The 13,014-nt window shown below is 40.6% G+C and overlaps 1 non-coding gene across 1 annotated transcript; it reads right to left on the bottom strand.

Moving 5' to 3' along the window:
- Nucleotides 1-11,042: 11,042 nt before the first annotated feature.
- Nucleotides 11,043-11,180, bottom strand: LOC119937435. The gene has a single exon (XR_005454108.1). It is a non-coding gene; the product is annotated as a small nucleolar RNA SNORA7 (small nucleolar RNA).
- Between the last annotated feature and the right edge of the window lie 1,834 nt (nucleotides 11,181-13,014).

The raw sequence follows: 13,014 nt of genomic DNA, 5'->3' as shown, positions 1-13,014 counted from the left end.
GGAGAGGCTAAGAGCCTTGGAGCAGTATCGCCTAATGGATGGAGCACTGGCCCAGAAGTTAGAGATCCGGGCTCTAAACCTGGCTCCACCACTTACCTGCTGTTTGCCCTCAGACCAGTAACTTAACTTCTCTGTGTCTCAGTTCCCTTGTCTGCCAAACAGGGATTCAATACTTTCTCTTTCTCTTATTTGGACTGTGAGCCCCAAGTGGAGCCTGATTATCAGTCAATCAACTGTAGTTACTGAGCACTTATTGGGTATAGAGCAGGGTACTAAGTGTTTGGGGGAAGCAGCATGGTGTAGTGGAAAGAGTAAGGGCCTGAAAGAGAGTCATGGGTTCTAGCGGCTCCACCACCTGTCTGCTGTGTGTCCTTAGGCAAGTCACTTCACTTCTCTGTGCCTCAGTTACTTCATCTGTAAAATGAGGATTAAGACTGTGAGCCCTGTGCATACCATAATTATGATAATTATTACAATGCAACAGAGTCAGTAGATATGTCCCCCTGCCCCCAATGAGCTTACAGTCTATCTCATACCTACCCCAGTGCTAAGTACTGCATTTGGCACATAGAAAGTGATGGGCAAATACCACAATTGCTATGATTATTATTCATTCATTCATTCAATCGTATTTATTGAGCACTTACTATGTGCAGAGCACTGGACTAAGCGCTTGGGAAGTACAAGTTGGCAACATCTAGAGACGGTCCCTATTCATTCATTCATTCATTCATATTTATTGAGCGCTCACTGTGTGCAGAGCACTGTACTAAGCGCTTGGGATGTACGAGTTGGCAACATATAGAGACGGTCCCTACCCAACAACGGGCTCACAGTCTAGAAGGGGGAGACAGAGAACAAAACAAAACATATTAACAGAATAAAATAAATAGAATGAGATGTGAGTAGAGTTATCTTCACAGCCACTTTTTCTATGGGGGCAGTCAGGGTGAAAATCTCCTGAGATCATCCATTTTCTTGGTAAGAAGCACTAGGGATATGGGGGTTGTTCCATTTCTAGCTTTGCAGTTGATATTTGGAAATTTTGTGATTCTGGGTTTACAACAGTAGCAGTAGCATTTTAAGTTACATCTGTGACTCTGAGGCTGTGATCTTTCCACTAGTCCATGGAGCTTACAATCCAACAACCTAATGAATAGATTTAAATTTTCCCTCCACCTCTTCCTTAGCTCACATTCATATGCAGGTGTGAATGTGTAGTGAAATGGCCAGAAATAGGAGGAAGAAGAAGTGAAAAGGTCTTGGCAGTTCTCAGTTTCATGTCTCTTGCCACTTGCTTCTTGCTTATGGTCTCTCTTCTGACAGGAACTCCCTTCCTGCTTGCAGCTGAATGACCATTCATTCATTCAATCATATTTATTGAGTGCTTACTGTGTGCAGAGCACTGTACTAAGTGCTTGGGAAGTACAAGTTGGCAACATATAGAGACCCAACAAGGGCTCACAGTCTAGAAGACAGGCTGATTGCTCTCCCTATCCCCAAGGCTCTTCTAAAACCATATCCCCTCTAGAAGAACTTCCCTGATCCATTACACAGTGCTTTGCACACAGTAAGAACTCAATAAATGTGATTGAATGAATGAATGAATCTCTTATCTCCCCAATCTCTTTTCCTCCATACCGCCATGCCCACACTTCCAAACATTTCAGTAATTACTCCTCATCTGGCATAGCTCATACGGACATTCTTCACACTTGTTTCCTTCCCCCTACATGTAATCTGTTTTAGCATTTGTCTCTTCTGCTAGACTGTAAGCTTCTTGAGGTCAGGGATCATATCCACTAACTCTATTGTACCATCCCAAGCACTTACTACAGTGCTCTGCAGAGAGTAACCACTCAATAGGTATTATTGAATGATTGATGAGTAGCGGGGATTGTGAAATTCTAGAATAAGGACAATCCTGGAGGTTTTATCCAGCTATTCCCTTAGCCTTTCCTCTAGACTGTAAGCTCCTTGTGGGCAGGGAATGTGACTACCAACTGTGTCATTATGCACTCCTCCAAGGGCTTAGTACAGTATTGTGCACACATTAAGCTCTCAATAAATACAGCTGATTGATGGATTGATTGATTTGCTTTTTCCATGACATTTTTCCTCTCGTAAATCTCTGATGAGGGAACTGAGGCACCGAGAAGCTAAGTGACTTCCCCGAGGTCACACAGCAGACAAGGGACATACCTGGGATTAGAATCCAGGTCCTCTAATTCTGAGGCCATCCTCTTTACATTAGAGCATGGGGCTTACAAACTAGCGACCTAAGGAATAGATTTAAATTTTCCCTACTCCTCTTCCTTAACTCACATTTATATGCAAGTGTGAATGTGTGGTGAAATGGCCTGAAATAAGAGGGAGAAGAATTGAAAAGGTCTTGGAAATTTGCCCAGTGTAAATAAACCCCTATATACCTAAGATCCCTAAGAGTTGAGTATCTAAGGGTTGAATCTACCAAATACACCCCACAGTCTATGAACTTTGGTTTTGTTACAGTAACTGTGAGTTCACTGTGAGCAGGGAATGTGTCTAATTATTGCTGCTTTGTATTCTCCCAAGTGCTTAGTACAGTGCTTCTCACACAGTAAGTGCTCAATAAATATGACTGATTAAACGAATGAATCAATCAATGGTAGTAGTAATCATAATGAAACTACTTAATATTATTATTTGTGGTAATAATAATAACTGTGATATTTGTTAAGCAGTTACTATATGCCAGGCATTAAGCACTAGGGTGGATTCAAACAAATTGGGTTGAACACTAAACCTTGTCCCACATAGGGCCTCACAGTCTTAATCCCCATTTTATAGATGAGGTAACTAAGGCCCAGAGAAGTGAAATGACTTCCCCAAGGTCACACAACAGACTAGTGGCAGAGCAGTACAAGAACCCAGGTCCTTCAGACTGCTAGGCCTGTGTTGTATTCTTGGGGGTGTGCTGTTTATTGAACATCTACTGAGTACAGTGCACTGTAGTAAGAGCTTTGGAGAGGGCAATATAAGCGTAACACATTTCCAGTCCTCAATTTGCCTACAATCAGTCATAGGCATTTTTTACATGCTTACAGTGTGCAGAACTCTGAATTAAATGTTTGGGAGTGTACAAAACAGTGAGTAGAACCTCTTTCCTCTCCTCAAGGATCTTACAGTCTACACTCTAATGGGGAAGACAGGCAAAAAAATATTTATTAATAGTTGAAGGAGGAGGAACAAAATTATAATAGGAAATGCCAAGATGAAATAGCTGAAATAATCAATCTATCATATGTATTGAGCTCTTGGGAGAACGCAGTATAACAGAGTTGAAAGAATTTCTTGAATCCAGACGTATTCCTGGATACAACCATCCTCTGACACATACAACACAAGGAAAAAATCATTGTCATTTAATTCATTAGCCCAGGTTAAACTGTCCCATGATATAACCACAGTTGCAAGGAGTAATAGCGCATTGTTCGATGCCTTTACTCTTCGCAAAAATTTTATCACCCTGAAGTTTCAAGCAAGCACTCCAGGTAAGTAAATAGCTTCCTCTCACCTCCCGATCTGGGATGAAATTAGGTTAACAATGGATGGATCTTTGTGGTAACTTTACCCACAGTCTATGCCAGATTTTGAAAGTGTTGGAGGGATCCCTTAGTAACTGAAGAAATTGTTGAACTGGAAAGGCAACTTCGTTTAGAAATGGAGGAGGCAAGTGTTAGTGAATTGATTACATCTCCTACAGAGGAATCATTGCCCAATAAGGAACTCATCAAACCTCAATAATTCAAACATCATTACAGAATGCCTAAACTGAGAAGCAGTGTGGCGTAGTGGATGGGGCCTGGGCTTGAGAGTCAGAGGGCCCTGGGTTCATTCATTCATTCATTTAACTGTATTTATTGAGCACTTACGGTGCTCTTGGAAGAGTACAATACAACAATAAGCAGACACATTCCCTGCCCACAATGAGCTTAAACTCTAAAGGGGGGAAGACAAACATAAATATAATTAAATGAATTACAGATATGTACATATGTGCAGTGGGTCTGGGGATGGGAACAAAAGGAGCAAGTCAGGGCAACATAGAGGGGTAGGAGAAGTGGAAAGGGGGGCTTAGTTAGGGAAGGTCTTTTGGAGGAGGTATGCCTTCAAAAAGGCATTGAAGGGGCCAAAAGTAATTGTCTCTTGGATTTGAGGAGAGAGGGCATTCCAAGCCAGAGGCAGGACATAGGCGAAGATCAAGGCACAGTGAGAAGGTCAGCATTAGAGGAGCAAAGCGTGTGGGCTGGGTTGTAATAGGAAAGAAGTAAGGTGAGGAAGAAGGGTGCAAGGGGATGGAGTGATTTAAAGCCAATGGTGAGGAGTTTTTGTTTGAGGTAGAGGTGGATAGGCAACCACTGGAGTTTTTTGAGGAGTGGAGTGACATGTCCTGAACGTTTTTGTAGAAAAATGATCCGGGCAGCAGAGTGAAGTAAGGACTGGAATGGGGAGAAATAGGAAGCTGGGAGGTCAGGAAGGAGGCTGATGCCGTAATACAGGCTGGGTAGGATGAGTGATTGTATTAACCTGGTAGCAGTTTGGATGGAGAGGAAAAGGCAGTTTTTAGTGATGTTATTAAGATGGGACTGTCAGGATTTAGTGATGGATTGAATATATGGGTTGAATGGCTCTGCCACCTGCTTGCTGTGTTAATTTGGGCAAGACACTCAACTTCTCTGGGACTCAGTTACCTCATTTGTGAAATGGGGATTAAGAGTGTGAGCCCCATGAGGGACAGGAACTGTATCCAACCGGATTGACTTGTACCCATCCCAGAACTTAGAACAATGCTTGGCACATAATAAACACTTAATAAGTACCATAATTATTACTATTATGATAAAGAAGAAATTTTTGTCACTCCATCATAAGCTAAAATTTTATGATTAAGATGAATGGTACCAATTTTTAAGAAAAACAGATACATTTTATCGTGGTTGAAGAAGAAGACCTTGGCAGACAGAGCGGTTTGAAGATGTGTAGAGGTATTCAGAATGAGAAAACCTGCTCCAGAGTACATTATGCAGATAAGAAGTAGGCTGCTGTTCACCTAACCTGGACAAATTCTTCGCTGAAGTTGATAAACTATCATAGTAAACAGAACAGGCTTCTACTCTGGCAGCCTGCTGCAGACTCATATTGATATTTCAACTCTTCATCTAGTTAATATTGTGTTATTCTGCTCTGAATTACTTAGCAAAGATTAAACAATAGTTTCATGATGTTTTAAAAAGTGGTATGTACACATGAAGGGATTTCATATTGTTTATCCAGAGGGCAGTGCATTCCAATTTATAACATATAAGTCTATGGAAAAATGTACTATAGAGCCACTCATGACAGTGGCATACTGATTCCTTGGGTATACCTGTATATAAGTAAATATGCACAAATACAGAGTTTTGACACTAATGAATGTGGTATTTGTTAAGTGCTTACTCTGTGCGAGGTACTGTTCTAAGCACTGTGGTAGGTATAAGGTAATTGGGTTGGACACAGTCCCTATCCCACATAGGGCTCACCCTCTTAAACCCCATTTTACAGACGAAGTAACTGAGGCACTAAGAAGTTAAGTGACTTGCCCAAGGACACACAGTAGATGAAGCAGAGCTAGTATTAGAATAATGCAAAAGCTCTGAACAGCAAAAGCTCTCCATCCCCCCCATCTTACCTCCTTCCCTTCCCCACAACACCTGTATATATGTATATATGTTTGTACATATTTTTTTACTCTACTTATTTATTTATTTATTTTATTTGCACACATCTATTCTATTTATTTTATTTTGTTAGTATGTTTGGTTTTGTTCTCTGTCTCCCCCTTTTAGACTGTGAGCCCACTGTTGGGTAGGGACTGTCTCTATATGTTGCCAATTTGTACTTCCCAAGCGCTTAGCACAGTGCTCTGCACATAGTAAGCGCTCAATAAATACGATTGATCAATCAATCAATCAATCAATCGTATTTATTGATGATGATGATGAACACTTGCCTTGTGACTGATGACTAGAGAAGCAGGTGGCCTAGTGGAAAGATCAAATATCTGATAGTCAGAGGATCTGGGTTCTAATCCCCACTCCACCATGTACCTGCTTTGTGAAATTGGGCAAGCCATTTAATTTCTCTGTGCCTCAGACCTCTCATCAGTAAAATGAGAATTCAATACCTGTTCGCCCTCCTATTTAGATTGTGAACACTACATGGGACCTGAATATCCTGGCATGATAAGTGCTTAACAAATACCACAATTATTATTATTAGCGATTTCAAAATAATGTCACATGTGAAATTTGTCACTATCAATATTACCATAGTATCATTATTTAAATTATACTGTTATGTAGTCTTTAATAAAAAATGCTTTAAAGATTTGAGTATCTCATTGCTTCCCTAGGCATGAGGAAATTTAAGAATGATCACCAGCAATGCCAAATGGAACACAAGTCACTGTTCATTCATTCAGTCATGTTTATTGCATGAACACTGTCCTAGGCTCTGCATTAAAGTAAAACGATACACTCCAGAAGTTGACCACAGCAAACCAGACAGCTATTTGCATATTTACTTTCATCCTCAGCACTTTTGCGTGTGAGTCCCTTTTAAAAATTGGTATCTGTCAAACTCTGTTTTCAGCCCTGGGGCAATTACTACTCGCCATGTTTTTGTGCCTTTCTACCCTATTAGAGTTTAAGCTCTATGGCCAGGGAAAATGTCTAATTTTTCTGGTATCCATTCCCAAATATCTATTATAGTCCTTTGTACCCAATGAGTGCTTAATAAATACTTTTTTTAATGGCATTTGTTAAGCACTTACTATGTGCCAGTCACTGTACTAAATACCGGGGTAGATATGAGATAATCAGGTTGGTCACTGTCCCTATCTCATTTAGTGATCACGATCTTAATTTTTATTTTATCTCTTGTCTAAGGTTTTTCTCCTCTGAGGATCGCACCTGGAGAGTTTCCAGCACTCTATCAGTGTCAACTACGGCAGGGAGAGTCAAGCAGATTCTCCCCCTTTTAGACTGTGAGCCCACTGTTGGGTAGGGACTGTCTCTATACGTTGCCAATTTGTACTTCCCAAGCGCTTAGTACAGTGCTCTGCACATAGTAAGTGCTCAATAAATACGATTGATGATGATGATGATATCATATCATAACGGGAGTTGGCAGAGACATTCTCTGCCCACAATGAGCTTACCGTCTAGGTCATGTCCAGCATGATCAACACAGCAATTTTCTCTCAACACTTTGTCCAACGAAGATGAATCTGTTGGGAAGAAGGGAAAATGGAGAAGAGATGGAGAATATCCGTAAATTTCGCCCTCCCAGTTTGAAGTGGCTGATAATAATAGTGGTATATTTTTAAGCTCTTACTATGTGCCAAGCACTGTACTAAGTGTGGCTTAATGGATAGAGCACGGGCTTGGGAGTCAGAGGTCGTTGTTTCTAATTGGGGCTTCGCCACTTTCTGCTGTATGTCCTTGGGCAAGTCACTTAACTTCTCTGTGCCTCAGTTATCTCATCTGTCAAACGGGGATTAAGACTGTGAGCCCCACGTGAGATAACCTGATTACCTTGTGTGCACCCCAGTGCCTAGAACAGTGCTTGGCACATAGCAACTCACTTAACAAATACCACCATTATTGTACAAGATCACCAGGTTGGACATAGTCCCAGACCCACATGGGACTCATAGTCTAAGGCTACTACCAATTGACCACTGAACAAACTCTAACAGATGACACTGTGGGAACCAAGAATATACATGAATGAACAAAAATAAAGAAATTCTTACATTTTGGACAAATGATTTTCAAATTGTGCAAAGTGTGACTTGCATTTTGGAAATTCCTATGATAGGGAATTTAGACAACTTCAAAGTATTGATCTGGATACCAAAGCACAATTTGACAAAATATAGTTCAATAATTATAGGGGTAGATTTTAATAAATCTAATAGGGCAATTCCAGAGGTATCTATTATACCTCTGAAACGATGTGTTTATTCTTAGACCAGGGCTGAACAGTCAAAATTAAACTCAGTTTTCAGCAATGATCTAGTTAATTTAAGTTTTGTGTACTGTGACCATCCCCCAAAAATCAATCCCTTTGAATCTGGAAATGGGCATAGAATAAATCTAGAGAGATTTAAGGCAGATAAAAGAAAGAATTTTCTGATAGCATTGAATGACTGAGAAGGATTGTGGAATCTCTTTCTAGAGAGATTTAAGGCAGATAAAAGAAAGAATTTTCTGACAGCACTGAATGGTGAAGAAAGATTGTGGAATCTCCCTGGAGAGCTGGAGAACAAGATGGATACAAATAGGTTTTAAATGATTTGTTGAAATATTTCTGGAGTCAGGGGTTGAGTGGAAATGTACAATATAGGAAACATTTTGACAATAACCCAATGGAGTATCAGTAGTAGCAATAGTAATAGCAGCAGCTCTGCCACATGTCTGCTGTGTGACCTTGGGCAAGTCACTTAACTTCTCTGAGCCTCAGTTACCTCATCTGTAAAATGGGGATTAAGACTGTGAGCCCAACGTGGGACACCTTGATCACCTTGTATCCCCCCAAGTGCTTAGAACAGTGCTTTGCATATAGTAAGTGCTTAACAAATGCCATCATTATCATTATTAGTAGTGATAATTAGTAGTAGTAATGGTAATAGCAGTAGTAGTAGCAGTGGTAATAATTAGTAGTAGTAATAGTAATAGCAGTAGTACTAGTAGTAGTAATGAAAATTACTAGTAGTAGAATTTTTTGAGTCCCCACTTTGTGTGGAGGAGTGTACAGTTCAGAATAACGAATCGATCAATGAACTAATCATACTTATTGAATGCTTAGTGTGTACAGAGCAATATAATAAGCACTTGGGAGAATACAGTATAATAATAATAATTGTGGTATTTGTTAAGTGCTTACTACATACTAAACACTGGAGATACAATCAAATCGGGTTGGACACGGTCCCTCTCCCACATGGGGCTCACAGTCTCAATCCACATTTTACAAATGAGGTAACTGAGGCCTGGAGAATTGCAGTGACTTGCCCAAGGTCCACAGCAGATGTGTCGGAGCTGGGATTAGAACCCATGACTTTCTGACACGTAGGCCCATGGTTCATCCACTAGACCATGCTGCTTCTCAAAGTTAGTAGACATGGCAGATATAATCAATCAATCATATTTATTGAGTGCTTACTGTGTGCAGAGCACTGTACTAAGTGCTTGGGAAGTACAAGTTGGCAACATATAGAGACAGTCCTTACCCAACAGTGGGCTCAACTGAGTTGGTAGATACGTTCTCTGCCCACAAAGAGCTTATAGTCTAGTGGAGGACACAGGCATTAAAATACATTACGAATAATAATAATAATAGTTTTGGTATTTGTTAAGCTCTTACTGTGTGCCAAGCACTGTTCTGAGCACTGGGGTAGATACAAGGTAATCAGGTTGTCCCACATAGGGCTCACAGTCTTCATCCCCATTTTACAGATGAGGTAACTGAGGCTCAGAGAAGTTAAGTGTCTTGCCCAAGGTCACACAGCTGACAAGCGGCAGAACCGGGATTAGATATACTTATGTATGGATATGTACATATGTGCATGAGTGCTGTGGGGTTGAGGCTGGGTGAATAAAGTGTCCAAATCCAAGTTCAAGGTTGATGCAGAAGGAAGAGGGAGTAGGGGAAATGAGGGTTTAGTCAGATGAGACCTCTTAGAAAAGGTATGATTTTAATAAGACTTGGAAGTTGAGAGAGATGTTCTGTTGGACATGAAGAAGGAGGGAGGGAGTTCCAAGCCAGATGCCGGATGTGGGTGAGGGGTCGAAGGTGAGGAGTTCCAAGCCTGAAGTGAGACTTGGATGAGGGTGAGGGGTCAGTGGCAAGACAGACTAGATCCAGGTATAATGAGGAGGTTGCTGTTAGAGGAATGAAGTGAGGGGATGAAGTGCTTTAAACACAGTGGTAAGGAGTTTCTGTTTGACGTGAAGGTGGGGCAACCACTGGAGGTTCTTGAGGAGTGGGGAAATAAGGACTGAATGCTTCCGTAGAAAAATGATCCAGGCAGCAGAGTGAAGTATGGACTGAAGTGGGGAGAAACAGGAGGCAGGGAGGTCAGCAAGGAGCCTGATGCAGTAGTCAAGGCAGGATATGATAAGGGCTTGGATTAACCTTAGTAGAAGTTTGGATGGAGAGGAAAGACCAGATCAGACAATGGTGGGAAAGTCAGAGGGAGGACAAGTTTTGTGTGGGAAGATATGGAGTTCTTTTTTTTTTTTTTTTTGACTGGAGATGTAGATTTGGGATTCATCCACTTAGAGATGGTAATTGTACTTCCCAAGCCCTTAGTACAGTGCTCTGCACACAGTAAGCGCTCAATACGATTGAATGAATGAATGAATGAATGAATTGAAACCATGAGAGTGAATGAGTTCTCAAGGGAATGTGTGTAGATGGAGACTAGAAGAAGTCCCTATCAACAAGGAGCTTACACTCTACCAGGAGAGACCAACATGAAAATATCTCCAATATTGTCAAAATAAATTGAATGGACATATACGCACGACTGCTATGAAAGACGTAAATACATTCATAAGTGCTAGAGATGGCTGAAGGGTTGATTTGGCTGAGGTTGCAGGGAAATGAATTGGAACACTCCTGGAAGGTGTCAGTTTAGCAACATGCTTCTCTCAGGATTTTCAAGAAGGAGATAGAGACTTCTAGTCAAGAACAAGGGCCAGGGAAAACAATGTTATTGCTCATTGTCTTGTCTCACGCTGTCGAGTTGTCTCTGACCCATAGTGACACTGTGGACACAGCGCTCCATGAATGCCCCACCTTCATCTGCAATCATTCTGGTAGAGGATACATAGAGTTTTCTTGGTAAAAATACGGAATTGATTTACCAATGCCTTCTTCTGTGCAGTAAACTAGATTCTCTGCCCTTGACTCTCTCCCATGCTGCTGCTGCCCAGCACGGGTGAGTTTTGACTTGTAGCAGATTGCCTTCCACTCACTAGCCACTGACCAAGCTAGGAATGGAATGGGTTTGCCTCTGCTTGACTCTCCCTCCCTTAGTTGAGACTGGTAGACTACTGGAAACTCTCCAGGTGTGACACTGAGAGGGGTCTGCTTGTCAGTTCTCATGAAAAAGATGCCTTCTCTTTGTTTCATCCTAAAAGTGATGGATGTTGCACCAACATATTTAGGATTCTAAATTGAAAATTCATATAACTTTACTCAAGTTTTCAGGAGCTGATTTTCCAGTTTGGGGAGTATCCAGGTCCTTGGCCTTTCTTCCAGACATCTTTTTTTTGGTCATAAAAAAAAGTGATCTTTTACCAGTTAGAGTAATCACTCTCTACCAGAGTGAAATTATGAAATTGAAATTGTTCAATTTTGTTACTTGTTTGATGCTCTGGTCCATATTTTGGGGAAGAAGGAGACTGGACTTGGACTAAAATGAGGATTAAGGATTATCTGTACCATTTCGTCCCTCATTAAGAGAATAGATCTTGGTACAAACACTAAAAAATAGAACTGAAGGAATCCAGGCTATGAATGAATTGATAAAAATACAGAAGTGATTGCAGTTTATACATGGGGTTTATGAACCATAAGCTCATGTCTAGACTTTAAAATCCTCTTCATTGTGGGTGGAGAACGTATCTGCCAACTCTGTTGTATTCTACTTCTTCAAGCACTTAGTACAGTGTTCTGCACATAGTAAGTGTTCAGTAAATACCACTGATTGACTGAAAAGTGTGAATTGCTTTTTGGAAATATGTACATATAGTTGGGCGTTTAGAGTCAATTACAGAGAATTGATCTGGAGATGCTAAACATCAATACCTGTCCTGGAGGGGCTGTCAGTTTCTAGCACACATAGGGTTACAGTGGGTAATTGAGAGTTAATCTGTAGAGAATGTAGGTTTGATTTCTCTTTCTTGCTAGTCTTCACTACATAAATATATTTTCACAATCCAAAGAATGTGTTTGCTGGGTAAAATATTTTGCTTGGGGCTCTCTACTTTGCTGGGTTTTTTAAACAGTTTTAGCTTCATCAGAGATTTATTTTATTTCATCCTAAAACATCAGGGTCACCTGGAGATGAAGATGCCATTCTCGACACTTTCACTTGCATTGCTAAGACCCTCATCTTTCTAACAACAGTTTGAACAAAGGGATTGCTTTATAGTGGGAGGTTGTAGAGCGACCGAAAAGAGACTGGGAATAAAGTTTTTATTTTCCCAGGAGCAATTTGAGCTGTAGAAACATACTGGAGAAAAATCTGAGCATGTCCAGATGAAAACCATAATTTTAAACGTCTTGAGGAAAAAAAAAATGTTTTTGGAAGCATAAGGTTCATTGCTTTGCTAAGTATCTTTCTAAGCCACCTCTTGTCAGAAGAAGGGAACAAATAAAAAGAGAGAAGAAAGAGAGAGAGGCTGAAAAGAGAAAGGCCTTTGCAAAGCTTGAGCCTTTGTGCAGTGCATTCAGACTGATTTGTACCCTTTGTAGTCTTAATTATTTGTGAGAGGGGGATAACAGGAGTACCGAGCTCACCCATTATTTCCGGCATAAAAAAAGGCACACAGAAGCCGCTGATCATTTTTGAATTAGCAAACATGATACTAAAAAAAAAAGCATAAAAAAATTCATTAATACCATCAGGGATTAAGAGGCTGATTAAAGTGTAGCTGTTAGCGTATGCAAATGAGAGATAGGCATTTATCTGAGCCTATGCAAGCTGTCTCAGAGCTGTAAAGCCCATGTATGTTTTTCAGCTGATTAAAACAGTTTTAAGTTCTGGAGGATTTTTTTTTTTTTGGAAGGAATTAAAAAAAACATGCAGTCATCGTCTATACTTTCCCTTTTGGCTAAATTCCTCTAAGTGCACTCCAACCATTTCCACTTGACTGCTCACTCTCTTTTCTTCTCTTCTATTGGAGAGCAATGAGA

This window comes from Tachyglossus aculeatus, chromosome 1, assembly GCF_015852505.1.
Source record: "Tachyglossus aculeatus isolate mTacAcu1 chromosome 1, mTacAcu1.pri, whole genome shotgun sequence".
Taxonomy (NCBI): Eukaryota; Metazoa; Chordata; class Mammalia; order Monotremata; family Tachyglossidae; genus Tachyglossus; species Tachyglossus aculeatus.
The sequence above is the reverse complement of the archived record's forward strand: the minus strand, read 5'-3'. Positions and strand labels throughout refer to the sequence as shown.